General features: G+C 30.3%; 2 protein-coding genes across 11 annotated transcripts in view; one reads left to right on the top strand and one right to left on the bottom strand.

The window, feature by feature from the left end:
• Positions 1–25680, top strand: part of LOC143192067 (TOX high mobility group box family member 4-B) — a 434710-nt gene that overhangs the window by 232865 nt on the left and 176165 nt on the right. For 2 of the 10 annotated variants that reach the window (XM_076397550.1, XM_076397549.1), the window contains one exon: positions 23685–23715. The exons of the other annotated variants lie outside the window; for them this stretch is intronic. The gene's annotated coding sequence lies outside the window, so the exon portion shown is untranslated. The remainder of the gene's footprint in view (positions 1–23684; positions 23716–25680) is intronic. 10 annotated transcript variants of the gene reach the window in all.
• LOC143192070 (ATP-dependent DNA helicase Pif1-like) overlaps positions 1–25680 on the bottom strand; it is a 599413-nt gene that overhangs the window by 442282 nt on the left and 131451 nt on the right. The window lies entirely within an intron of this gene.

The raw sequence follows: 25680 nt of genomic DNA, 5'->3' as shown, positions 1-25680 counted from the left end.
TATATGTTGAAGAACAAGAGGTTATTCATCATTCTTCGCACACTATCTATCTTCTTTACACAATTTATTTCAATATATGATTTTTTCTGTATATGAGATCATCACTAAACAGCTCTGGGAAGCCGAACAAAAATTTTAATATAAAATTTAACTCAACTTGGTTGCTAATGTTTTCAATCTTTTTAAAAATCGAAAAACACACTCTTATTGTCGCTATTCTCTTAAAATCTGGCACATATAATAACAACCAACCTTACTATACTCCGTCCGTTTTCTATTTTAAACCACCAAATTAATTATAATCGACTGTAATCTAAATTATAACGAACATTAAATATAATTTAGATACTTTAAAATAATGGCACTTATAGTAAAACTATATAGTTTTTATTTTCGCACACAAATCTAGCTTTAATTGGTACTTAATATTCTATAGATAATTACATTTCAAATATATCAACCATTGAAAGTTGGAAATGAACATCTTGCTAGATATGAAACATTAAATCTAATATCCGTTAAAAACGGCAAAATTTATTTGAAAGATTATTTTTTCAAATAGTAACTGTTAACCCAGTAATTATATTATATTCTATATAAGTTGGTTTACGTTATTGCGTAGAAACAAACTTTCAAATACTTAATTCAAAACTTAGATAATATCAATAAAATAAGTTGAAACATTCATATCCTGTTGCAACAATTACAGCTTTGTTAAGTTATTGAAAAAAAATATTTCGGACTACGAAATTTGCTCTTTGTGTTTCCATTCTATTGCGTATTATATTTTGATGGCAAAGGATACGTAATTAACTTCGTTTATTGAGTACTATAGAATGCCACAGCACGCATAATATCATACATTGTTGAGACTAGAACTTATATTGTGAACAATTTTAAGAAAAATAACCTATGATTTTTTCTACCCTTATACTTTAAAAAAACCTCATAAAACCAATTTAAAGATACGCCTACATAATTCGATAGCTTAGAACAAATGAAACCTAAAACTACGAATATCATACAGCAAACTTACTTTGGCTAGTAGATCAAAGTCAAATAATAGTGAAAAATTTACAAGCTTATTTAAGATAGTAGGGTTGATCAAAAGTTATTGAGTACTGTATTTTTGTATATGTGGCAAATATATATGAAAGAAACTGATCTAGTGAGGGGTCTTAAAGATATAAAAAAATATAACTTTCTTGAACAGCAAATAAAACATACGATGTTATCAGGAGAACAAATAAACTACAATATTGACAAGCAGGACATATAGAAAAACAGAATTGATGATAGATGGCCCAAAATAGTCCTCAAACATATTACATACTATTTGATATGGCCACAGAGAAGATCATAAAATGGTTAAACAAAATACGCAAGGAGTTCACAAATTACGTTATTATTTTAATTTTGTGTAATTTTCATATTAAAAAGTGTTAGCTTTTGTTAGTGTTAACTATTATCAGTCGATTATAAAGTCTATTTGGACTTATGGGATACAATTATGGAGTTTCAGTAATCAAGCCGACTAGAATATATATATATATATATATATATATATATATATATATATATTCTAGTCGGCTTATATATATATAATATATAATATATAATATATAATATATAATATATAATATATAATATATAATATATAATATATAATATATAATATATATAATAATATAATATATATATAATATATATAGTAAATATATATATATATATATATATATATTATATATATGTATAATATATTTACTATTTTTTAAAGAAAATAAAGGTTCCATTATGTTTTAATATTTAAATTCTCCTCGTCGACATTATTCAATGTTGATATATAATTAGGAAATAATGAAGTTAGACGCGAAATCATCTAAATCATTTATTTTGCACTATTTATTATTTATTATTTATTATTATTATATCAATTATACTACTATACTACACTTTACATTTTAAATTATAGATATTTACAACGTACAGGGTATCAAAGTTTGCGTCCGAGACTTGTTGGCAAAATATTCACATGTCTATAAAATAGATAAAAGTATATCCACAGGCTATCCAAAGACATTTTGTACATAGGTCATCTAAATTTATGACGTCAAAACGTCGCAATGTTGCCTACTCAATTCTAAGATTTAGTTCAATTTGACTTTGACATACAACAAAAATCTAATCTAAATAAAATTACTGTTATTAAATATAATTTATTTTAACATTATAGTAAATCTAATGGATATATTATGGAAGTACTTAAAACTACAATTGAGTATAGATTTATAAGAGTTTGTAGGTTAGGGTTATGTTTGATTATATTTACATTGAAGTCTTTTCTATACCATCTATTAGTTACAGTTTTATGCGCGTTTATAATCCACCTAATTAACAAATGTATATCTAATTAATATATTTTATTCATTAGAGAGCATATTTACTTTTTCGATACAGTATTTCCTTTTAAAGACATTTTAATAACATTATATTTTTCCTTCGGTTGTTCCGTTAATACCTGTAAACATCTTTCAATTTTAATCAATAATTATCCTTAATGCATTTGTCACATCTGTAAAACAGTTACTAATATTTCTCTCCTGGCACATTTTAACCAAATGCTCCTGTATATTCTGGCCACTTACATTCATATGTGTGCACATAAATATTTTACACTCAATAATAATATTTCCTACAGTTATCATATATTCATTATATACTCACCTTTACCTGTTTCCACTCTCATCACCCTGTCTTAGAAATTGATATCATATTCAGAAAGTTTCATTCAAGTGAATAACGCTGTTAATTTCTAATCTACCTCACATTTGCTCACAATTCCATCATTTGTCAATATCTTCTTCAATGTGCCTGATCGAGTACATCCAAACCGAAGGTGTTATTAACCATTCCGGTTTGCAGTATGAAGAACAATATATCTACAATGATTTATTAATAAATGCTATGAAAAATAAAACTTAATCAATTTTTGTTCCAATGTTTACCTTTTTCCATCTACTTTTGTTGTCTTAACATTATTTTTATTATCATCTTACCATGAGTGACTATTGGGTATATTGGTCTCCTTCTGAAATATTCATGTCTCATCTAAATACACATATAGAAATAAAAAGTCTTCCTTGATTTTATTATATGCTATTAAAAATTGTGTTCAAAAGCAATGTCTGGACGTTCCATTCAATCTCTTCATGTGTTATCTTTACACAATTTAATTCCTATATTACCTAACAGTCTATGAAAGGATGGTCTACATTCCTCAAAGAACTGTATATCTCCAAACTTTCTACCGATTCTCTTCAGATTAACAGAGCTCACATCAAGCTGATCTTGATTCGCCAACCCCTTCGTATAAGAACACTCTATTTTCAGTGAATTTAAGGTTATATTTTTAATTTTTTGAGATATTTCAGTGGCCCTATCCATAATAATTTTCAGTGCAGCTGAATAAAAAACAGGGATTTAGAATTTATCGAAACAAGGAAAGCGTTCAAATAACTTTTGCCGGTTTATAATCTGTAGTTATTATACAATAATATTTTGAAGAATTTTGCAGACGTTTGACAACAGGACGGCTTCGGCAGGTTGATTCGGTTAGATGTTCGAACTTTTCGGATAGCATTCTCTTTTTAAATATAATAAAGTGAGAAAGAAAATATTGTCTGACTAAAACGAATTTACAATTTGCGACAGGATATGGATGTCGTTATAAGACTGCTATTTTAAATAGACTGTATTCTGTAGTTAATTTTTTTCTTCATACTCTGGTTTTTGTATTTTGTGTTAACATTTGTATGTAAAAATCTGACAGAGGAGATTGTAGTGACCTTGAGGTATGTCGAATCTTACAACTTAGAATATCGGCCTACAGAATATCCAGGAAATATCCCAGATATCGAACACGCGCAGGTTGTCAGTAGCGCCAAATAGTTAACCATTACGAAGATCTGGCAACCCCTGGCAATCAGCGTCGCTCCCTTTAAACTTTTATCAATTTGTATTTCCTATATTTTATAATATCAATAAATAACACCACAATCACATAATGCAACCAAAATTGTTTCTTTTTGTTTTACCTCCAGTCACCGAGCTATATTTTCACCCCAAATATATTATAATATAAATTATTTATTTCGATCTAAATATTAAAATAAATTCATTTTTACAAATTTATTGCTTATGGATAATCGATAAATGCAATAATTTTGTTATTATTCAATGTTGTTACTAACCCACTCATAATTAATTAAAAGTATGATACATTGATATTGATTGTATTGTACTAATCTGATAAAGAATATAACAAAATTAAATCCGAAATATAAAATGTATGATATGAAAATTAAAATTAATTACCAGCTATGATTAATAATCGAGCGTTTTTCTAAAATTATTCAAAAATAAAATGTATTTTTAAACGTGATCAAAATTATACCTACATGAATAGTCATAAAAGTGTTAAAATATGTAAACAGCATATCAAAAAACCAGATTTCTCAAATTCCTTAAATTTCTTATTTTATTATTTTTATTGAACTATTGCCTTCACGATATTCGGAAAATTTTTCATAAACACCTTAAATTAGCGAGGGCAGTTTATTGTTTTAATATGGAAATCGTTGTGGTTCTGATTTAATATTCATAATTCAGTCGGAAGGAGAGGTATGATTTCAGTGTGAAACGAAAAGGAAAATGCGACGATGCCAATCGTACTGTCCGTATTCTTCGGAATCAACGTATTATTTGGAGCATCTAATACTAGAGCCGGACATGCTGTTTCGTGAAATTATATATCGTTTATCTTCGCATAAATGCATTTCAAACTAGCCCGTAATGTTTGGAAACGGGATATCACTTTATTTAAACGTTCAATTAGCATGTCGATATACTACGTGACTTAGGCAAACGAGGTTAGCGCGTTTTTTTTTTTCATAAAACCAATTGATTTTATTTTCATCTTATAGTCACATTAAGATCACATTATTTCATTAACTAGAATACACGAAGTGTTGCTAAAAAAATATCTGATATTCTGATTACGAGTACTAGAAAATTAACAAAAATGTAAATTTTACAATATGACTATTTGTAATAGCCCACATACGTATCAGATAAAGCATTAGTCTCAATAGACTGGCTTCTATCCAGGAAAATATAATTCGACTTCAAAGAGTTTTGATTTATACAAAGATGAACTTATTTATTGGTGATGCTGATTTTCTTTTAAAAATAGGAAGTGGTAACATGTTCCAATATACTCATAATGTATTCCAAACGAAAACATTTCAAGTCTTCAACTTTTTTTTGTACATATTTTAAAGTCTCATTTTTACAAACGAGGCTTTATCTGGACTGGACCTACAGTTTAACGTAGGTTCCGAACTACGGTCCTCGGCATTAACACTACCGACTGACGAGCGACCAACTTTGGAGATCATCCCAGAAGACATATGGTCTTACTTGGTCTGGTTACTGGCATGACTGGGATCATTTAACTTGTCTGATTTTACACTCTTGTCTAACGACAATGTTAAACAATCACAAATCCGATTCGAACCCGCAACTATCGCAACAGCAGAAGAACCGTCCTGCCGCCTTTACCACTGCGCCAACCAAGCCGGCCTTCTCTACTTGAAGAGGAACATGAATGATGATTTGGACCGTTGATGGAATTACGCACGATGTGACACCTCTAAAAGAAAATACCCATCTCTATAATCATAGTTTGCTTTAGTTAGTTTCTAATCCTTTGGAAATGCTCTGTGAGTATTCATAGTACCTCTCATTGTCTTCTTCTTGATCTTCTGAACTGCAATATCTTTACATATATTTTCATGATTTTTGAACTCAACATATGAATCTCAATCGGACTAACTAGCTTAAGAAATGTTTCCGAAACATAAGGTTTTACAAGTTCGAAAACACCAATAATTCACAGCTAGAGAATCTTTCGCCTTGGGTGACCGTACACCCTGGACTGTGATGCCTCCGTTCCAGTTCCAGTAAAACAGAGTTAGAAAGTTTTTCTTCAGCTTCAAAATATCAAAATTCCAGGAATTCATGAACTGAAATGGTATTATTCAAAGCTCCCGTCTTCTTCCAGATTTCATTAGTCTATTTGTGCAAGGATGAAAACACACTTTTATTTTACTTAAACAATTAATTTGAAAAATACGAAGTGATGACATATTGGATCCACCAAGACGCTAACAATACTGCCGGTCTGATCGCATTGTAAACTAAATTAAGTCTTAAAATAAACATACACACATACATTTACCCCAACTTGTAAATAAACACTTGAAAATTAATATCGCTCCAGAAATGTAATAGAATTACCATCAGCGTACTAATTAACATAGATAACACGTAACAATACATATATGATGTCTATAACAGGATGAAATAATACAATGAATATAATAGAATGAAATATACTGCACATTGACGTAAGTGTTTAAGTCTGGATAGAAAATTACGGAAAATCTGTACGGAAAATGAAGAAACTTGAACGAACTCATAGGCCAAACTAGTAATAACAGTAATTATTAATTTAAGTTTGAGTTTGGAAATATATATAAATTTGTTTAATAAAAATTATCACAAGTGCAAAATAAATACATATATAGCAGAATATCCACCGACTGGATACTGCAGAAACATAAGCAATTATTTAAAACGAATAGCTAAACTTCAAAGGTCTCTTGACATATTGAAATAAATACGCTTTATCTATCAAATAGAAAATACAGTCCTATCACAGTAAGTAGCTGTTATTGCATTTGTAGTTGAGATGAATGGTGATAGCTGGATAAGACAGATTACGATGAGAACGATAAAAGAACGACGTAACCAGAAAGACAGCAACTTTTTGCATTTTTTTCCGATAGGAGGCAAAGTTCTCTCCGATATATTTATTATGTTAGGTTGGACAACCTGGAATCAGAAGCCATTGTTAATAGCTTATGAAAACTTGAAGCATATCTGACATAGTTTAATTTAAGCAACAGGGGCTGTATCCTTGGCCAAGAAACTGACACACAGATTATCGAAAAATGTACTCCCAATGATATAGATAATGCTGTAAAACGATATGGCATTTAATGTCTTCTACTGTATTGAGAGAAAAATAATTTTGTTTTCTAATAATTCCACATATTACATTTTACATTTTCACTGAATTCTAACTCAATTCTAACTTAATTCTAACTAATTTACTCAATTTTTAATCATTTTCTCAAACTATTTTTTCAATAAATTACATTATTAATAGAAAACTTTGCTAGTTGGGCAGACAAGGAACTGATGCTTATTTGTGATTACTTGCGTGTCACTTTTATTACATTAAAACATCTTATTAAGATTGAACAATAATATAAACCTGGCCTAAATGAAGACAATCAAACAGCCTCCATTCCTTTTCATCGAATTGCCAAAGGTGTGGGTCCAACATGTATAATGAGATACAAAAACTTTTAAATGGATTACTTATAGTCATTTTTTTAAAATTGGTTGCTTCGTTGTTATTATATATCAGGAGTTAAAATCAGAATTAATAGTTCTACCAAGTGGCAGCACCTTATAATAGACAAATCCCTATAGTTATGTGACTCAATTCCCAACATAACATATTTTCTAATCTTGCCATGAGAAATATGATGCGCGTTTGTTTTGATACATCATCTACAGCTACATTTACATTGTTTCTCTAGTAGAGCCTACTAATTACTAGTTATTAAAAATTATTTTATTACCAACCAATGGAAAATTAAAAATAACATGGATAATCGATCATTGTTCCGTCATTATTATTCTGATTTACTAGAATAATAAACAACTTCTATTTTCTTAAAATTATACAGCTTATTTTTTTAATAGGTTATAAATAATAATTCCTCCATGTTTCATTTTATGGTATATTTTATTTGTTTATAGCAACTATAGTAATACAGCTAATTGATCGCCGACATAATTATTAAACTCTACTAGCTATAATTAATTTCTATATTCATAAAATTATGTAGGAGTATAAATTAGTTGCATATTAACCTTGAAAATAGTTACCAAACCCATAAAACACAAAGTAGTTTTGATTGATTTATATTTGAACATAGGCGTATTAGGTATAATATTACATAATTTCATATTCTTGAATTTAATTTTGTTCATGAACTTCATATCATAATTGATATCGTATTAACATATTCATATTCATTAATACCTACACCATTGACAAACTTATGTTTATTCAATGGCAGTTGGAATAATATAAGCCATTAAAAAAACTTGTAATAGGGATTAAAAACGGTCGAATTATCTTAACGACTAAAAGTGCAGTCCATGCACATATAAGTGACTTAAATATTATTTAGAAAATTAATAACGAAAGAAAACGATAGGAAACGAAAATAAAAACGATTTTCTTTCAAAACTTCTTAAAATTAAAATAGTGTAAATGAACGTTTTACAATTGCTTCTATCGTTTTTTTCCATCTCTGTAAAAGTATCTTTTGTAGCCTTAATTATCAAATTGACTGAAACACCCTAGTCTTGTCATCATCAAGTTTGTTGGTTCAAAAATAATTTTTTTAACGTATTGCGTAATATATATGGAATTCCGACAACTTTCTGATCAAAATAGTAATATCAAAAACGATGTATATATAGTTTATAGATTATTTAACTAAACAAATGATATATACAAGTTATAAATATTTAGTTTATGGAAAGTAGTGATGACTTATTGACCACAGTATAAGTGACACTTTTGGTTCAAACCTATTCTAATATAAACAGACATAATACCGATTGCTTAGAATATCCAGTGCCCTATTAATCGCGCTATATAACATAAATACATAAACAGAAAACCAAATATGACATGTATGGTCAATGTATTGGATAACATAGAAAGTATCTTCCTATATAAATTTAACCAATAATATTTTAATTAATTTTAAATAGTTTTAAAAACTCATGGAACAATTTATCCTTTTCACTATGCCTACATTTAAAATATAAATTGTATTCTGATATTAATTATTTCCTGTTATCCTATTCTCTTTTTGAATATCTCTTACACTTCAATGAAACAAATATTTCTGATATATGCCCTAGCTAAATCCGGCTAGGCTTCATTGTGGTTCACCTTAAAATTAATTATTAGGAGAGTAAATAAATGCATTCAAGACAACATAGACAAAGACGCATTCCATTAAATATAGTTATTTATTACACCTTACATTAAATATATTTAGTACAATATTGATATACAAATGAATTTATTACTATTGTTCTGTTGTACTTGCATCAGTACAATCAATCAATCATCAATCATTGGGATTGTTCATTAGGCAATCGTGCAAAATCCGACAAGGAAAATTATCCCTGTTATGTCACAAGCTAGTGGGCAGGCTAAGACCCGATGTCTTCTGGGATGATCTCTGAAGTTGGTCATTCGTTAGTTGGTAGGCATAATGCCGAGGACTATGATTCGGAGCCCATGTTAATCGGTAGGTTCAGTCCAGATAAACCCTAGTAAAAAACCTGGTTGGTAAAATGAAGTCTTTGAAATACAATTTAAAAAAACAGTGTATTTTAATATTTAACATATTTGAAAACAGTGTTCTTCGAGTAATAATTTTTCTGGGTCTTCTGAGCATTATTTTATTTTCCAAATTATATTTATAGTATGACAATCAAAATTACAAAGTGTGTAAATGTTTCAGGTCAATTCGTTGACTCATTTTCGGTTTTTGTAAACACGAAGGACATTTTATAAACTAACTAAACGTTATAACAGAAGTATATGTAGAAATCAAAACGTATACTGAAACACTAGTGAACTACCAATTATATATTGAGTAAAAATTATTTAAAATTCTTTAATAGTATTCAAGATCTTAAAACCCATTAACTACATCTAATATTGCTGTTCATTAGTATTGACCTTTTATAATGTTTTAGCGGTAATCAGCCATATATTGTAAACATTAATGATGATGTCTATACAACACTCTGTATAAAAAAACATATTACCATCATTTATTCATAATAGGCTTAAATAAACATTAACGTATCGTTCCGCGAAATCTAGTTCACTTAATAATGGCGAACACTGCTTCTTCTTGGGCTTATAAACATTTAAATTAATAATCGCGCACCTGCTTAAACACAGAAACCCGCAACGTCGAACACGGTCAGGTATAGGTTCAAAAAACTAGCAAATGTCATTAACTCAATGGCAAGTTTGTTTGGATCGGCGTCCATTACCGGAAACATCCTCGAGGTGGCCTTGAAACAGCTGTGCGCAATAGGAAATTTAGGCGTCTACTGGATTTAAATTTTATTAGTTTTCACAGCGGATATATCGATGAACTCGTATATTAATCTGATGCTTTTATAACCGTCTAACATTTTTTGTCAGTAATAAAAGTTTCGGTGACAAAAAACTAAAGACCCACTCAATGTTGTCAAATTTATCGTAGATTCCTAAATTTTTGGAAGACAAGTTGAAAAAGATTTATCTGTGTATAACACGGTAGTGGGAATTTATATCAGTTTTAAACACAGCTACAAGTAATTTGAGCATGACTCATGGTGATAGATAAAACAGAACTCCCTAAATATGATGGGAAGTAGAAGTTGTTTGGGGGAGATAAGATATTAGATAAGAGCGAATAGATTTATACGTTAATTAAAGTTTTAACTCAAACATCAACAAGAATTAAATTTTAATGTTCTATTGTGGGGTCTCACTAATTGGATAATTGAAAATATTTCTATATTTTAGTAAGGTCATATTTCTCTATCAATTTTATCATATTTATCAATCTATCAATTAAACTAAAATCAATCTTATAATAAATTTAAATGAATTTTGAAAAGTGATAATATTAATATAATATAATTTGTTTTTAATAATTTTTAATAATAGTTATATAATCTAAGAAAAGGCGATAATAATAGGTTCAAAAAATAACTAATTTCACACTAAATCTCATTATTAAATTATAACATTACTAGCAATTATTGTTTAAATTGTACTAATGTTATTTGAACTAAAAGACCAAACATCCATATCATAACATTGAAAATTTGTGTACAATATAACCACAAAATGTTTACAGTTTTGTAACTTTCTTTTCAAATTTTAACATTATCCCCGGGAACTTTCCGTAATTTTAAAAATTGTGTGTTTAATGCTAGATTTGATTGCTTGTGGAGGTATGTAGCAATAAATAAAAAGTTATAAATTTAATGTATAAAATAATGGAACATCAGCATTATTATTAATTTGTAATTGATACGTTTAAATTGAATTATTGAATACTCGTGTTTGCCAGACATTACTCTTTCTGATTATTGCTCCTACTTATTGCAGACATAACTACTTCAAACAACACAAATAACTATATATTTATACTGTCATTATTTTATATCGAACAGTGAACGATAAACTCCCATCACCTTATAAATAATACAAAAGAAATGTATTTAATTCCAACTAAACAAACTTCTTTAATAAAACTAATTATTGTGTTATTATGGCTTGGGAAAATTTTTATAAATATCTTCACACCATAGGATATAGCATAACGTTATTTAACTTGCTAATGATATATTAAATATTGACTGATATCACTAATTATTCAGCATTTACTAATTATTATATTAAGAGAGTGTGTTAAAAGATACAGTTATAACACTACAAAGAAAAATATGCCGTATAAATCAAACAATGCATTAATTAGCTTTGTAGTTAAAAATGCAGGAATGAATGGAGAGATATTAAAGTCAGAAGAGAAAATTAATCTTGTGTTGATAAAAATTCGAAAATAATTCGAATGTCATATATATAAAATATGTTTATTACAATATTGTAATTGCATTTAAACATAGGTATAATAAATTATAATTAATTTACATATTTTTTCAGAAAGTTATATAAAAATCAGGAATTATTAACATTAGCAAGCATTTTAGTATAATCCTAAAACCATACATTATTATTAGTGTTAATGGTTTGAGGATCATTAACATGGCTCTTAACCTATCATACGCGTTTGAAGCCGTTTTTTAGATTTTCTAACTGAGTTCTTATCTGTTGGAAACTAAACATTCATTAATTCTAAACACATGAATTATTAGTTCGAACAATATATTTCAAAGGAACGAAAACTATAGATAATTAATTCCTCAAGTTCATTAGAAGATTTAGAAGTCTCTTTTTGAATTTAAACAAGATCATAATTTGATGTTCATATAACTTTATATGAATTTGTATTACTTGAAATTAATATCAATATAATTTGTAGTTACTAAAAATAGTTTCACATGATAAAGTATATTTCTGTAGATTGCGTATTAAAATTACATTGTTATATTTAATAAATATGATTGGTTTATTTAACTAGATATCGTGTAACTTATGTTATATGAACACTACTATTTATATAAGACTACACTACATATTCAAATTAAAACACTTATTATTTGTATTAAGAACTATTAATAGTTTAACTGTTCTTTTATGTTATTTTGTTAGTATCTGATTCTGAGCTCTGAAATTGTCAAGTAAGTAGTTTCATGTTTCCTAATTAATTCTATAAGTAATAGATCATCCTTGACTGATGATTACAAAATCGACAATATGGAATTGATATGATACTCAAACCTAACAAAATCACTACTGAATATCGCCATCATTTTTGATGCGTTGCGTTATCTGTTTTGAGTGTTGGTAAAAAGTAATTTGAAAATAATTTAAAATTACTTCACTCTCCTTATAATACCTCGGAAAAATATACCTCGTAATATCACCCAAATGTCTGAGGCCTGACCTAGTTATGCTATGATATTTAAACAACACGTACTATGTGTCCAAAACAAATCGTTTTACGAAAATGTATCATTCTAAAGAAAAGTATTGTGATAAGTGCAATTATTGTAAAAGTTATTTTTTATTAGTTACTTACACCCGAGACTTATTGAGTAATGTGTGCGTGTTTTGTATTATTATAGGTTATGATTTTACCCATACATTAGGTGTTGGTATGTTTTCTCATAATTTTTTTTATATTGTAAAGCCATTTACTGAGAATAATTGGTAACATATTTCCTACAACTCTTCCCATCTTTCTGGCAACATGGCAATACCGTGTAGAAAAAATGATGTTAGCTCAACAGCAATCAAATTATTGATACATTTTCGCACTTCCTCTGCATTTCAAAACTATGTGCCAGCCTAGTCCTGCTGCATTAGGCTGAACGAATAGTAAGCAGAACTGGACAATTGAGATGGAGCAGTGTGACCAAGCTTTGTAATTCAATACAATGTCTGTTACTCACTATTTTTTTTTTCGCTTTGACGGGTGTCGTCATTTCCCGACTATACAATAGTACGGTGATGATATAAAGAGGACGGGGACAGACATAAAGTGTATATATAAAATAATAAATTAATAAATAAATAAAATTAATAACACATACAGGAGGCTAAAAGTATAAATTGTGTATATACAATTTAAAAAATGAACACAAATACAGGACTACAAACACAACCATAACGAAGTAGAGGTTCTATCCAAACAACACATATCAGCACCCATACTTAGGTGTTAATGGTTATTTGGTCAGTAGCACTAAACTTAGCATAGGCTAGATTCTATGGAGAAAAACGATTTCTCGTAGAAATCCGAGAAGTCTATCTGTATTTTCTCCTGTTAAGGCATTTCTAAAATTTTGCAGCGCATACTTAGTTCTAACCTGGATGAACTGTGGACGGTCGTTAAGTATGCGATAGACTGAAATAGGGAAACGGTGACAAAACTCACAGGAGCAGGCGGGCTCGAAGTCATCAAGTGACCGTGCGAGAAACGACAGTGGTCTCAGTCGATTCAAAGCTACGGCATGGTGACCAAGGGCAGGAACGCGAAGAGAAAAGGAAATATCAGTTTTAACCTCAAAGAGCCTGTTGTGGTTGGCCTCTTGATCCCAACGACGTTGTACCTCGTTATTTATGAAGCAAGAAACGAATGGGATAAGGTCAGTATGGACACAAACATCCCTGTTGGGGAGGGGAGAGGTGGCTGCCGATTTAGCCGCACTGTCCGCGCGGTGTGCTTTCCCACTAAACCAACATGACAAGGGATCCACAGTAAACTTGTCCTGATTCTATTCAGATAGAGGGTACGGATGATTGACAGTGAGTCGGTGACCAGGGGATGGTTGAACTTCTGTTCCAGGAAACATTCGACAGCATTTCGAGAGTCGGTCAGGATTAGCCATTCTTTGAAGGATTGTATTGTGATATAGAATAAAGTTTTCAATATCGTGAATAGTTCAGCGGTCAAGGCTGAACTCTATTCAGAGATCTTGAAACGGAATGCCTGGTTGTTCACCACAAATGCACGCCAGGGCCGCTGCGAGATCTCGAGCCATCGGTATATATATGCTTGCGGTCGGGGTAAGACTGGAGAAGTTCACAGAACTTGGACCGAATAAGGTAAGGACAATGTTCTCTTTAATAAAACTGACATAAAGATATGTGTATTAAGGGTGGAGTGAAGGTTCAAGGGGGAAAATTGGGATAGATGACAAGAAGGGGATGCAACAAACCAATTCCAGCTCAAGAAAGAAGATCAGCAATATTGTTTTTTAAAGAAGACCTTATTCAATTGTTAATGGCTGTAATGTAATATATTAATGGTTCCGTAACATCTTCTCTAGCTTATGAACAAGACCGTGTTTATGCAAGACTTGGGGTACATCTAAGAATATAGCTAAATTAATTGTTTGTTAATAAACCTAAAAGATATCTGTAGATTTTAAATTTTTTCGCTGTACATTTCTGTGTATTTCTGTTATTTTCTATAAAAAAAAACCAAAATCGTCAAATTTAATTAGGTTAGGTTAGATTGTTTACATTGATAACGGGTCAATTGAAAAGTCCCCGGTCTGACACCTAGATGGCGCTACTAGAATTAAATCCTTTTTTAGTTAGCACTAACCCTCAAAAGATGCGTGTATAAATTTGACAGCTGTCGGATCATTAGTTTGTGAATTGTGGCATTTTGAGTGAAGCAACTTTCGTTAATGTAAAAAAAATGGATAAAAAGGAATTTCGCGTGTTGAAAATATATTGCTTTTTGAAGGGAAACAATACAGTTGAAGTAAAAACCTGCCGAGTTGTCGGACACTGCACCAGGAAAATAAACCAACAAGGATTGGTGTGCTAATTTTAGATGTGGTGAAATGAGTACCGAAGACAGTGAACGCAGTGGACGCCCAGAAGAGGATGTTACCGACGAAAACATTTAAAAAATCCACAAAATTATTCAGAATGACCATAAATTGAAATTGAATGAAATAGCACACACTCTAAAGATATGAACTTAACGTGTGTATCATATCATTCACAAATATTTTGGTATGAGAAAGCTCTGTACAAAGTGGATGCCGCGCGAGCTCACTTTTGACCAAAAACAATGACGCGTTGATGATTAGGAGCAGTGTTTGAAGATGATCAAGCGTAATAAACCCGAGATTTTGCGTTGATATGTGACAATGGATGAAACATAGCTCTATCATTTCACTCTGAAGTCCAATTGACAGTCATCCGAGCGGACCATACACGATGAACCCGCTCCGAAACATGGGAAAACGCAACAATCGTCTGGCAAGGTTATGACGTCTGTATTTTGGGATGCGCATGGAATAATTTTTATTGACTACCTTGGAAAAGGAAGGAGCACCAACAGCGACGTTACATAACGTTATTCGACCGCTTGAAGGATAAAATTGCTGAAAACGGCCGCATTTGAAGAAAAAGAATGTGCTGCTTCAGCAAGACAATGCACCGAATTGCTTCCTCATCCACCATATTCTCCAGATCTGGCCCCCAGCCACTATTTCCTGTTCTTAGACCTCAAAAAAATGCTCGCTGGGAAGAAGTGTTCGTCGAATGATGAAGAGGTGATCGCCGAAGCTGAGGACAAATCGTACTACAAAAATTGTATCGAAAAGTTGGAGTGTCGCTATAATCAGTGTGAAGGAATCACCCTTGAAGGGAATTATGTTCAATAAAAAAAACTAATTTTGCCAAGAAAAATGTGTTTTACTATGATAGGTCGGGGACTTTTCATTTGCTCATACTAATTACTCCGTATTTCCACCAATAGATAAGAGCTTATCAAGATACATGCAAACATCTAATATGGAAATGTTATGCTCAGCATGATCATTTACTTTAAATTGTGTTAATAAAAACCTAATCTTTGTAATACCGAAACTTTTTTTTGTAAATCTACAACAGGTATTTAATCCGAGGAATGGTTGATCTTAATTCGAAAATATACATATTTAGGAAATGTTCGTCTTTAATAATTCGCACGGGACTATCAAATTTTACGAACGACCCCCCCGAAAACTTTTTAATGTAAAAATTGTAAATTTCAGATTTTTACAGGCCTCGAGAGTTAAATTGCATTTGTTTCAAAATAATTTCATCTCCTTAGGAAAAGTTTCGGAAGTTTAAATTGGACAACGTAAACTAAACGAAGTTTTATGAGTTCCATATACATTATAAAAGTAGTTACCGAAAGCAAGTTTTCTTTTTCTGCAAGAAAGTTTCTCGGAAGGGGAGAAGTTGAGCAAGAAAAAGGGCGGAAACCGTAAAATCCCTCGAAATATGTTTAAAATAAGTTTTGATATAAGATGCATTCAGAGGAAAATGGATTCTGCCAGTCTGGTGGCGGAAGGCGACGGAACGCACAGCCATACATTTGTTAAGAAACGAATTTTCATATGAAAAGAATAAATAAAAAATAAAGTTTTGTCATTTTCATAACGAGGAAATATAGGTCCCCATTTTTTACAATGTGCCACTTAATCAGTATTTGAAAATTCCTGTGGAATGTTATTTATTATTTAAATTAACAGATTATTTTATTAAATATCTTATAAAATGTTATTTTACTAACTAAACTACATATGTACTGTACCCAGTACACAACATAGTCTCCCAAAAGTATACAGTAATTTTCAGCAATTCCATTCACATTTTTGCTGTTATAGCTGTTTTTATAGCTTCTGCTTCTCTAATAACAAAAACATAAACAACATGAATGTGTTTACACATTATAACTTTGATTTTGTTTTCAGGATACTGGACATTATAGAACACACAGCATTTTTCATACAACATATACAACATATTTTTCATTTGTAGCAGTACCGTACTCGGCAGACCTTTACGCACTTACCGAAACTACATGATATTGCTCAGTGTTTTCATATTATTTAACGTCAATAGACTTTTGTTCCTTAAATCTACAAAATTAGTGTTACAAAATAATAATATTTCACCTATTATTCATACTTTACAGACATATTTTCTTATGCTAATTTTATCTGTTAACTTATAAATAATTATAAACTAATCCAGAAATAATGTAAACATAAAACTACAAAAAATAGCACCTAACCGCTACTCTTATAAACAACAACGCGTGGTCACTAGGCACTGAAATGAATGGCATGAATACAGGAAATTTTAAAATATTTGAGAATTCGCAAGAGTATGAAATCCGTGAGGATTATTGAATGCTGTTCCCAATTTGGGTGTCCAGCATTAAGCTTACCGACTGGTAAGTTAGTAAAACCCAATATACAACTTAAAGACAACAAAACATTAATTAACATTAATGCAATTAATCAACAAATCCCATCTTTAGTAAATATCAGGCTGTCAGCTTCAGAATAAATAATGTCGTCATAGGCCTGCGCGTTTGTCGTTATTTGCAAGCAAAAGTTTAAAATCTGACAAAGAATAATACATCAAAGCGTTAAGTAAAGCTTCCAAGATAATATCGATGTAAGTCACAACACAGTAGTTGGCCTATGGTACAATTCACCTAGGCATAGTAACCATTATCTCTAATTTATATACTAATTATAAAGTACAATTATTTCAATTTAAATATAAAACAATAAGTGAATGCCACCACATCCTAATAACCAAACTTTATTAAAACCTACTCTGCTAAAATATTTTTAAATTAATTTCATTTATTAGCAATAAATTATAATATTAGTATCCTTTCTGAAGCCACCTCCTTCGGCCATAAGACAACGAGTTGACCAACTTAAGGACCATCCCATAAGACACCCAGATTTGTCATGTATCACTTATCGGTTTTAAAATATTAATAGAGACATTTACACCTACAATCACAAACATCCATGCTCTGTGGGATTTGAATCCGCATCTATTACAGCAGTAGGAAGAATAACATGTCGCCTTAACCATTGTAGCTATCGAGCTGGAACATAATTTTGATTTTATATATTTTCTCTAGCTTAAAATCTAATAATATTCATGAAAAATAAATTAAAAACAGAAATTTCTTTCTTTCCATCAAAATATTTTATGAAACAACACAATATATTTACGTGATGAATTTGTGATGTGTGATGAAAAGACATGGATAATTTTTTTTGATGAAATGAAGAAAGCACGCATTATAAATACTTATTATTTTTTATAGAATTATTTTAAACATAATAACATTTCCTATAATTTAATATTTCTAATTTTATATAATTTTACAGGATGTACAAAGTTTATTATATATTAGTTTATGTTAGTCAACATTGAATTTTTTTCATCACTGAAGATATGGTTTCAATGTATTTTGTTCAAAATATTGTCCATTATTAACTAGGACGTTTCCCTATATTTCAGACAACCTATTTTCTAGCAATAAATGCTGCTTGATGAGACCATGTATCTTCAATAATTGTCGTACTAGATTACTTTAACGTGTCTTTTGACATATCGTTTGCATTAGTTGGTGTTTATAACGTTCCTCAGTGATGGCGTCATTAGTGTAGAATAGGTCATAAGCGATCACTCCAAAATCACTCCATTAGAGAGCATATTTACATTCTGCGCTTAGTTATTGTGTCCTTCGGTACAGTGTTTCCTTGTAAAGATATTTTAATATCGCTTTATTTCTTCTTAGTTTGTTCCGTTTATGTTTATATACATCTTTCTTGATAAAACTTGATTTAATCACTGCATTCTCCTCAAAAGAGTTACTTTTCCTTCCCTCCTGACACATTTTAACCAAATGCTCATGTATATTCTGAACAATTACACACATATCTGTGCATATAAATCTTTTATACTCTACAATAACATTTCCTACAGCTATCATATTAATTTTATACTCACCTTTAATTGTTTTCACTCTCATCACGCTCTGTTTAAAATTGGCAGCATTGATTCATTTCATATTCAGAAAGTTGCATTCATGTGAATAACTAAGCTATTAATTTCCAATATATCTAACATTTGTTCACAATTCCAGCATTTGTCAATTTCTTCTTCAATGTATCTGGTCGAATCCATCGAACGTGTTATTAACCATTCGTGTTTCCAGTATGAAGTACAATATATTTGCAAAGAATTATTAATAAATATGACAAATAAAACCTAATCAATTCTTATTCCATTACTATTTTTCTTCAACTTTTATTGTCATAACACTATTTTTATTATCATCTTGCCATGAAAAATTGTATTATTTTAAAAGCAATATCCGGAATTTCCATTAGACCTCTTCGATACTTTTCAAACCAGCAGTTTCCTCTGAAATAATTGTATTAAATTATGTTTGTATTGAAAAACTACTCACTGCTTTTTTATACATTTAATATATTTAATCTCTGATAGTTCAGTGACCATGTCCATCGTAGTATTCAGTGCAGCTGCAACATACTAAATAATATTTTCCAAAATATTTCGGCTACACGTTCGAACTTCAACAGCATTGTATCTTTTTTAACTAGAATAAAATATTAAGGAAAATATTGTCTGATACCAAAATGAATTTACAAATTGCGGCAGCCAACACATTAAACATCTTGATGACGTATGTACGAAACTTCTTTAGATATACTATATATACATATATGTATGTAGTAGACAAAACTATATATTTGGTTTCAAATAAACATGTCGACGGCTCTCATTTACATTACAACTTCACATTTTCCAACACGTTTATATTTTATGGTAATACACAAACGTAAATTATAAAAGTTATTTTCATTTTATTTCTATAGTTGCTCCCCCTGTGCTTTTACTGGCAAATATTTTGATACAATGTTATTGTTAGTGTAGCGTTGTGAATATTCATAAAAGATACGGCAGTATTTTACGTGGTGCGAGCAAGGTGTAAATTTGTTTTGAAAGATGGCATAAACTTTATGATTTTTTGTATCCGTTTGGTTGGCTGTTAATTTCACGCCACCATCAGGCTTTGTACTTCTAGGATTGCAATACCTCTATACGTTTGAGGATAAAATTAAATAAAATAATATATTTATAATATAAAATCAGATAATATGAAAATATAATATAACACAGTTTATCATTGGAGTTATTGTTTTCCATTATCAGAATACTTAAATAAAATGTTTCCTGTACCAGTAATATGATTTATTCTGTGTGTTAAGCCCCCTTGATCATTTTTAGTTTATTCAACCAAATGTGATTAGGCCTTAAAAACTATTTTCTAACTTGGTGTGATTTTCATGCATATCAAACAAAATCAGAAAATATAGAAATAACAGCATTTTAAAGATAAAAGCTGTAGCGACCTTGAGGCATATCGAATTTTACATCGTGGAATAAGAGTCTACAAAATACCCAGAAATATAATCCCAGATGTTGAAAACGGGCGGGGTGCCAGCAGCTCCAACTCAACCCGATAACGAATAGCTGGCGGCAACCCCGAGACGTTTATCTGGGATGTTATTGAAGGGTATTTCGATTCATTCAGTGCTCAACCATCGTTTGGTTCAGACATGCCACCATCGACTGCCCAAGCCTCGTCTCCAGGTAACACCGCTGCCATCCGTTTTATTTAATTGTATTTTTCTCATTTTTTTATATAGCAAATACATAACAGTCACATAATGTAAACACCACTGTTTCATTTCGTTTTACCTCCATTCACTGAACCACATCATTTACCCTAAAAAGCAATAATCTTTTTAAACTGATTTTATTTTTATGATGTATGATTTAAATATATATTTATTATATGATATGAAATTGCGTTTATTCATATCATTTTAGGTCAGGGATATTTTAGTATAGAAAATTCTTCACAATATCAACATTTATATTTAAAAGTATTTAGTATGGTTTCTTTCTGAATGTTTTATAACTATAAACATATAATTCTTATTGATATTTTATTGACATTCGTTCTTATAGTATCAGAAAATATCAGTGTCAAGAGCATATGTCAACCAAGGCCTAACGAATTACATCAAATTCATGGTGATAATATCCGAAACTATCACACCAGTTACCCAAAAAGAACTAAGAAAGGCCTATGATTCCTTATGATTACCATCGGGCATCGATCTAATTACTGAAGAAATGCTGAAACAATTGTGTCATAAAAAAGCTTATCAATCTATTTAACTCAACCTTCAGATTGACTGACCTTCAACTGACTGATGTTAAGCCCTATAAATATTTTTCTAATTATATCGATATTAAAAACACAGACAAAAACACGTGAACATTCTTTGTTTCTATATTCTCAATAGCTTGTTTTGATGAGGATGAATAGTTTAAAATCAAGGAAATAAATTAAGACCTCAAGGTATAGGTCCCGACCTATCCTCTATCTGATATATACCAGGTATGTACCTAAATTGGATGCAATTATGATTGCGCAGTCGCGGATTATACAGCAGTGGATGAGAACCAAGAAACATCTATAAAGAAACGTCTGACAGTCGGCGATCAAATAATATACTGGACTTGATATGCCGAATAAAACTAAACTAGCTTAATTATGTTCCTGTCAACTTTATCAACAAAATACTAAAGAGCTCACTTTGATCTTGAACTTAAACTAGGGACCTTGGTTTCCCTGTGAATGTGGAAATTTTTGACGAACCATGGAGCTAACGAATTTATTTTAGAAGACCTGATGGCCTTCTGGTTTGAGACAGCAGGTTGGAGATGCCTTACCCTTTTTGGATTTGGAGAGTCCACCACATCCTTTTGTCGAAGAGCAAAATTAGGTACGTTGCCTGCTCCAACCATGGAGCTCTCGATCGTGAAATCAAAACCGCTTCTCAAAGAAGATACCGTCCTGAGTTTTTAAATGCGTTGATTTGTAACTTCCCAAATGTTAACCACTGACCTATCTCGTCGACTTACTTTTGCAATCTGTCCCTTATGCGTAGAAAGCGACTTCTACGTTGCTGTTCAAATATTTGAAGAGACAAATATTTCAAAATGTGTGCCACTTATGGATAATACGCAGGAGGTATAAAATGCAGGAGGTTTATAATTACGTTGTATTTTTACTACAGGTTATCGTTAGTTAAACAGTAGTGTATGTGAACTGATAATTGTTAGGAATAAATTATTGGTTGGTCTGGGAGACCTCTTTTGATAACTACCACTTTGAATTTTACACGCATAACAAGTCGTATAATATTTGATTTTGAAACTTTAGCCCGGTGAAAGGATCACACAGTATGGTAACAATCACTGTGAAAACAACTGTTAATTGAATATTTCATATTAAAATTTAAAAGAACCACTAAAGTATGAACTACGGACCCATTAATCTAGAAAAAACTGTTACTCGGGATTTTTGGAAATATAAACATATATTTTACTATTAATCAATAAATGTTGTCATGTTTGTAACTATATTATTAGCATATCAACCAATTATTTTATTTTTTGAGATATTTTACATATAATTTCAAATGCAATATGGCATAATGCCGTTACAAAATTTACAAATAATAAATTAAGTGTTGACTAATATCACTAATTATGTATTTTTCATTATTTATTATACCAAGTCAATATGTTAGAAAAAAATCCTGTTATAATACTATAGAGAAAAAACACGTTGAATAATAATGCAACGTATTAATTAGTTTTGAAGTTAAAATTACAGTGAGTGAGTCAGTTCAGAAAGTCAGTAGAAAATTAATAACTCTATATTATTATGTACCCAAAAAAAAAAGAATTATTGATATCGTGAAATGAAGTCTTAAATAATAAAGCGTTAATTTAGAATTAATATGGAACAAACTAATAATAGACTTTAGTTTCTCGTGACGCTTGAACATAATTATAATAAACATGCAACATTGAAAATACGACATAAAATAAGTCTATTGCTATAATTTCGAAATAAAAAAATCAAATATACAGTTGGAATTCAGTAAATTATATGCACTGGGAGCTTTATTCTATTTTTTTGCCTCTTTGTTATTCTATTATGGTAATTGCAACAAACGGTTATTAATTATGTTGGAAATATTGTTTGGTTTGCGGAACTCGGCAATTTTCAAACGAAGCAAATCATATTTTAAATTTTTCGACTTGAAGGTGAAATATTAATGGTGTGTAAAGTAAAAACAACGTCGGAATGTTTTGAATTTATGGCTTATTTTACTTTTCTCAACATTTACTTTGTATGTTTTATTGCTTTTACGCGTTAGAGTTTTCGATTTACTTTTGATGTATTGAATCTAAAAATAGATTAATTATTTCGCCAAAATTCATTCCTATCATTATACCAAAATTAACTAATATTTGTTTGTTTCAGGTAATGCTGCTCTTCTGTAATCACTCTGTAGGTAAGGAAACTAACAGAAATAATGAATATACTATATATACAATGATAAACAAGAAATTATAAACTAATATTTTAAAAAAAATCAGTTATATTGAACATTAATGGTAAGTAATATTGTGTAAAATAATATAAATTTTAAAAAAATGTTTTCTGTTTATTTATTCATACACATTGCTTAATATAAATACATTCGCACTTCTTTATATCACGTACTGTTTTTAATTTAATAATTTAATAATTATTAGTTGCAATATCATATAAAATGTGCCATAAAATTTAAAATAAACGACCAGTATCCGGCTTCGTTAGTGTAGTAGTAAAGGTAACAGGACGATCCTATGATAGTCGCGGGTTCGAATGCTGCTGGGGCATTGATGTACTTTTTGTTTGTAATTGTAATTGTTGTCTTTATAGACAACGGTGGAAAATCCGTCAAAGAATAACCAACCCAGTCACGCCAGTAACCAGGCTGGGTAAGACCAGATGTCTTATGGGATGGTCTCTAAGTTGGTCACTGCCCAGTCAGTAGGTTTAATGCCGTGCACCGTAGTTCGGAGATCACGTTAAACTGTTGATAATAAGAAGACTTTAAAAATATTTTAGAAAAAACGACCAGCGTACACAGAGTACTGACCAGTTGCTCTGCTTTCCTCATTAGAGACAAAACCACAGTATTTGGTGAATCATCTTACCAACCAAGTACTGTAGCTATTAATTTAAGACCAGTACATTTTTTCTTTATTTCGTTTTCATTGCATATATATTGTTGTAGTATGTTCTAATAAGTTCCATTCCTACAGTTTAATGTAAATAACATACAAATACAAGTCCCGTATGAAATCACTTAATTCTTGTTTTACAGTTAAATGCGGTTGGCTTACAGTATTTGATAAAGCGTTAACACTAAATCTTGATATTCAACTTGACTTGATTATTTGTGCCATTATTATTTGAAAATCAAATACATTTGAACATAAATGCATTTATTATTCGACCAAAATTTGCTGTAATCATAAAAGACTGTCTTGGTCATCAGTTATATCCTAATATATCCGTATCCCATACACGACAGAACTCACTGCACTATAGAGCAACATATGATCGAGTGACATTAAAAGACCCAAATTAGATCGGTTGCAGGATTTTAATTTGATGTATTTCACTATTCTTGCATGTCAACTCAAAAAGAGCTTAAAAAGATTTGATACGTTTTTTTAAACTGCCATCTGAAATAAATGAAGACATTGTAGTGTCATACTACCACACTTATTACAGAAAGCATTGGTTATCAGAAAGCATCACAACAGATGAGATCCAAAGAATTATAAATCTTACACAGAAAATAATGCCTAAGAGACAAATTATAAATATCATGAAATAATGCCGGTATTGTAACAGGAGTAAGAACTAGTAAATCAGATGATGATTCTAATTTTTTTGCAAACAGAGACATTGACCGACCAGAGACATCAAAAAAAGTTAGCTTCCTAACTGATAAAAGCGAAAAGACTATCTTCCTTGAACGCTATCTGAATATTAAAAATTTGTTCATGCAATATTACCCAATATTGGGTTCATTACTACAAGACCTGTAGTAATATTACTTAGTTTAGCGGGTTTTATTCATTCCCCAACAAGGGTCTTTACATCTGATAATACTTAATATATAGATAATATATACTAAATGACATAGTTGTTTGCAACATCTTTAAATTCAGCCACAGATTTTGTTACTAATGATAATGTTTACTAATATGGATAAAATGATAGTCATTTGAAAATGGTACGCACTTTTAGTACGTCAAATACAAGATATGACACAAAAACAAAAGATATCCATTGCCTACATATTGTATCTCAAATTAAACTATAATTGCAATATGTTTCACAGACACTGAAATTCTGGTATCATGTAACTTATACGTTATCAATATTCTTTAAGAAATAGTTATCATTAAAAGATGCG

This window comes from Rhynchophorus ferrugineus, unplaced genomic scaffold, assembly GCF_030347505.1.
Source record: "Rhynchophorus ferrugineus isolate W39M unplaced genomic scaffold, kcgeb_rfMv2 rfM2, whole genome shotgun sequence".
Classification (NCBI taxonomy): domain Eukaryota; kingdom Metazoa; phylum Arthropoda; class Insecta; order Coleoptera; family Curculionidae; genus Rhynchophorus; species Rhynchophorus ferrugineus.
Note: the sequence above shows the minus strand (reverse complement) of the source record. Positions and strands in the feature narration are given on the sequence as shown.